The sequence below is a fragment of the Phascolarctos cinereus genome, unplaced genomic scaffold, assembly GCF_003287225.1.
Source record: "Phascolarctos cinereus isolate Bilbo 61053 unplaced genomic scaffold, phaCin_HiC Scaffold_2;HRSCAF=192, whole genome shotgun sequence".
Lineage (NCBI taxonomy): Eukaryota > Metazoa > Chordata > Mammalia > Diprotodontia > Phascolarctidae > Phascolarctos > Phascolarctos cinereus.
In genome coordinates this window covers 210648565-210654162 of record NW_027555625.1, presented here as the reverse complement: position 1 = coordinate 210654162, position 5598 = coordinate 210648565, and positions in this window count along the sequence as shown.

Sequence of the window (5598 nt, the reverse complement as noted above, 5' to 3'; positions counted from 1 at the left end):
TGGATGATCTAACAAAGTTAGGTTGTAGAGGGTTATGAAGTGAGTAGAAAGAGAAGTAAAGACTTCCCTGTGAAAACAGCTCCAGTTTCCCTCTAGGAAATGCCTCAAACACTGACACAGCATGTATTCAATCACATATTTGAGTTTTGGGGCTGTCTCTAAACAGGATGCCTCAACTCATACTTGCACTGGAAAGCAAAGTATATTTAGACCTTTATCCTACCTGGTAATGCATCTTCCTAAATATACACTCTGAGATAATTCCACCCCTTACTACCATTAATTCCTTTCTTCTTTATTTCCTTTCCTCAGTTCCCACCATATACTTTTCCTAACCTAGATATAATTATCCTTGTAATGCACTGCTCTATTATACTGGGAAATAGCAAGTGTGATTGTAGCCAAGGTACCAAGACTTTTCTCTTTGAAGGACAGAAACCACCAGACCCAAATTTAAAGTCGCTGTGGGGCACAATGGGTCAGAATTTTCCCACCTCTTCCGAACAGAAAAAAAAAGTGCCATGTGATTATGTGAGTTTTAATCAATTAATAATTTACCATTTTTCTGCTTGAATTAGACCTTGAAAATTGAGTGGCTTTTGAAGAGTGGTGGGGAGGAAGGATTCTAAGCAAGGACATGATCAAAAGTTGGTCAAACAAATAGCCAATTCTGGAAACAGAAGAGATGGCCTTGCTGAAGGAAAACACACAGCAGGCATTCACTTGATGTAGAATGATTCATGTAGGGGTAATGCCTGCTTTTAAAAAACAATTTGGACTATTCTGAATTTCAACCTACTTTTATGCTATTGCACATTTTCTATTCAATATATTCCATGACTCTTCCATATTGACAGCCTGCAGCTTCCCTCTCCGGAAGTGCAATTCAATTAGCCTTTTGAGCTAACTTTACTACTGGCCCTTTAGATACAGGTCCACTACCACACTGCCATTCAAAATAGCAACCCAATTTCTTGGCTCACCAGTTAGTCCAGGTCATTACAGCCATATAGTGTCTAGAAAGTTTTCTGACAAGCTATGAAAGTTTTAAAATATCCAATCAGCCTGAGCCCTGTTTGTTGCCAAGAATTTAGAGTACATTTAGCAAATGTTCATTTTACAGCTGGACTGCAAAGTACTCGACGATAGAACAGTTACTTTGGTGCTTTTTTAAAGGGGGAACTGAAAATGAAACTTATTACTTATGTTTCGGGTTAATATACTATTAATAACTTCATCATGTAATCGAGTTCATATTTGTTACTGTACAATACTCTTCATAGTGATAAAAATTTGGATGGTTCTATAAAAGAATAAGCATTTGTTAAACACCTACTATGTGGTAGGCACTGGGTTAGATGCTAGGGCACAAAGAGAAAAGTGAAGGGGTAGCTAAGTCATGCAGTGCATAGAGTACCGGTCCTGGAGTCAGGAGGACCTGAGTTCAAATCCAGCTTCAAACACATGATACTTACTAGGTATGTGACCCAAGGCAAGTCAATTAACCTCATTGCCTCACTAGAGAGAGAGAGAGAGAGAGAGAGACAGACAGACAGACAGACAGACAGAGGCACAGAAAGAGAAAGAGAGACAGAGAAGGAGAAAAAGAAGTGAAGAAGTTCATACTCTCAAAGGAGAGTATATAAGGCAGATAGGTGGCACAGTGGCTAAAGTTCTGGATCTAGAGTCAGAAAGATGTGAGTTCAAATCTGAAATCAGATACTTACTAGCCGTGTGACCCTGGGCAAGTCAATTAACCTTGTTTGTCTCAGTTTCCTCATCTGAAAAATGTGCTGGAGGAGGAAATAAACGTCAAACCATTTGGCGAAACAGTATCTTTGCCAAGAAAACCTCAAATGAGGCCATGAAGAATTGAACATGACTGACACGACTGAAAAAGATACACATACACAAACACATGTGTGTATACACATGCATATATACATACACACATATAAATGACATTCACAAAGTAGTCAGGAGGTAACTTTGGATGACAAGGAATTAACAGTTGGGAAGACTTTTTAAAAGTAAGAAACGTCCTGAATTGCTTATGTACACACATGCACACACAATCATACATATCTACGACCATGTAGACCTACAACCAGTGGTGTGCTACAGCCAGCTCATACCAGCTTGCGTTCTATTTTTAAATATTCATTGTGAATATTTACATCTCAAAAACCAGCAAATGCTACAAATTAGGGCATATTCATTGTTTTATTAATATTTGTTTAAAAAGTGATAGAGAAAATGTTCATTATGATAATTAACCTTAAAATGTCCTGAATTTTCATAAAGCTGGTTGTTAAACATGTACCAGCGCACAAATGCCACAATTCTTTTGCATGGCACAATCTGAGAGAGTTCCCTGTGATACTGAGAAGTTAAAATACTTTCTCGTAATCATGTAGCTACTATAAGTCAAAGGCAAGATTAGAACACAGGTTATCCTGTTCCCAAGCTGATCTCTATGCACTATGCCACATTGGCTCTCTTCCTTGGATGTATCCAAAACTTATTAATATGCACATAGAATAGCAACTCATCAAATTAATTGGCCAGAAAAACAATAGTGATTGAGCATAAATGGTTTAAGTGAAGGGCTGCAGAAATACCCTATTGTTTCAGAATAACTAAACAGTAAATTAATCCTTGGATAGAAATTGGAGCAGAAATTAACTTTTAATATTAAACATTGTTTAACAAACTTAAATTTTAAATATTTTATTTCATTTCTGACCTGGCTGCAGTACTTTGAGACTTCTCTGACTGATTTTTTCACTGTGTTCCAGGAAGCTCATTATTGTGATACTGTTATCATTCAGTAAGATTCCATTAGCCTTAGTACTGTACTTTTCTGATCAGAGGGTGGCACTATGAATTCCAAGCGCGCATAAAAGATAGAACTCAGCTTAGACATTTCATTTATCACCTGGCTGCTCTACTTCTCTGACTGATATCTCCACCATGTCCTCTTCTCAGGTATTTTCTTTCTGCCCTATCCCCTATTTGCATCTTTTTGTATGTCTTGCCCCATTAGATTAAAAGTCCTTGTGGGCAATGACTATCTTTATTTTATTATATTTGTTTCTCTAACACTTAGCACAGTGCCTAGAACTTAGTAGGCATTTAATACACATTGTTTGGTTAAATTAACTTAGAAAGATAACTTAATGCCATTTAATCAAATACATTAATTTTAGGGGTGAAGAAATGGAGACTATGGGAAATTAATTAATTTGCCGAAAATTACCACACCTTTAATATAAAACAAATGTCCTTACTTCGAATTCAGTTGTTTATTTTTTTCCCGTCACATTTTGCTACCTTCTTCAAGTAGCACACTTTTCTTCCATTCTAAATAATATATAATTTGTGTTGTTTGGTTGTTTCAGTCAGGACCTGTAATATCATTTCTGTAGGGAACTCCCCAATTGTGGAGCAAAACCACTATATTCCCTTTGCTAGTATACAGAACAGAAACTCTTCTGCATTTAAAGAGTAGCCTCAGTCATTAAAAGTGATAAGGACTAGTCCAGGATTCCATAATAATTATGTAGCAGAAATATGAATTTTAACCAGATTTTCTTGACTCTAAGTCTGATTCTGTAAACAGAAAGTTTGGCTAAGCTACTAAAACCAAAGGAAAATAAAGGATGACAACACATTATAGGATTCCCTGTATTATTCAACAAAATAGATAAATGAATAAATCAATAAATAAATAATGTAAAATGGAAAAGAGAAAAGCAAATCTGATCAAGAATCATTCATAGTCGTAACAAGGGGGACAATTCTTAACCAAATAAGTGGTAGAGGTGATTGAAAAAGATAAAACAGATGATTTTTATTAAATGAAATTGAAAAGTTTTTTTTTTTTTCCCATGAGCAAAATCACTTCAATAGCTCAATGGATAGGGCACTGGCCCTGGAGTCAGGAGGACCTGAGTTCAAATCTGATCTCAGACTAGACACTTGACATTTACCAGCTGTGTGACCCTGGCCAAGTCACTTAACCCCCATTGCCTCGCCAAAAAAAAAAAAATCACTTCAATAGCTAAATTCCTGACTTAAAAAAAATTTCAATCATAGAATTAGTTAACATTTAGGTAGTGTTACATAATATAGGTTTGCAAAAGACTTTAAATACATAATTTCATTTGATCCTCACAATTATGCTATGAAGTAATCAATCAATCAATGAGCATTTTTAAAGTGCCTACTATATGTGTCAGTGTCAAAATGGTGTATACAAGTGTTGAGGATACAAAAAGAGAGAATACAGAGCCTGCCTTCAAGGAACTCACAATCTAAAAAAGGAGTCAACAAGCAAAGAAATATATATATGTGTGTGTGTGTGTGTGTGTGTGTGTGTGTGTGTGTGTGTGTGTGTAGAGACACTCTATATATAAGGTAAGTAGGAAACAAAAGGTCAAATTCACTAGAATTCAGGAGTGTCTGGTTTGTGGAACAGCAATGTGACCAATATCACTGGATCAAAAAGTACACAGCAAGGAATAAGATGTGAGAAGAATAGAAAGATATGGGATGAGGTGAGGGGAGCTGTGTTATGAAGGGCTTTGTGTCAGAGAGATGATCTTGTGTTTGATCCTGGAGGTGAAAGAGAGTCACTTAAGTTTAATGAGTGTGTGTCATGGTTGCATCTTCATTTTAGGCCAATAATTTTTGCAGCTGAGAAAAGGATCAATTGGAATGCAGAGAGACTTGAGAGTTAGAAGAAAGAAAGTCTATTTTTGTTACTTTTTAGAAGATTAGTAGCTTCTGATCCTTTATGACTTTTTGTTTTCTTAGCAAAGATACTGAAGTGATTTACCATTTCCTTCTCCAACTCATTTTATAGATGAAGAAACTGAGGCAAACAAGGTTAAGTGACTTGCCACAGCTAAATAAGTTTGTGAGGTCAGAATTGAATTCAGGTCCTAATATCTCCAGGGCAAATATTCTATCCACTGTGTCACCTAGCTGCTACATATTTCAGACTGCCACAAAGGACAGAAGAAATATAGGATGATAACTAGCATGAATAGAAGGATCAAGTGAAGGTCATTTGAGGACAGGGACGATATGAATATGTTTGTAGACATTAAGGAAGAATCTAGTAGATAAGGAAAAATTAAAGATAAGTGGTAGAATAGGGATGAAAGAAGGGACAATCTTTTGGAGGAGAGAGAATGGAATGAGAATGGTATCACTTGTGTCATTAGAAGGGTTTCCCTTGATAAGGAATAAGGCTACATCTTCATTTGACACAGGAGTGAAGAAAGAGACTGGCAGAATTCATTTTAATGATATGAGACAAAGAAGAGCAGAGAAGAGGGAGCTCACAATGAATAGACTCAATTATTCTCTATAAAATATGAGGCAAGTTTATCAGGTAAAATGGTAGAGTGAGGGGAAGCCATGACAGGTTTGCGGAGGATGAACTGGTTTGGAAGACCAGCTATGGAGAATAGGACAGTAAGTTGATAAGGGAGGTATACAAGAATTGCCTAACAATATTGAAAGCCCAGTTGAAATTCTGTTACATAAATTTGGAGTGGACCCAGTTAGAATAGTTGTGTGATTTTTTCT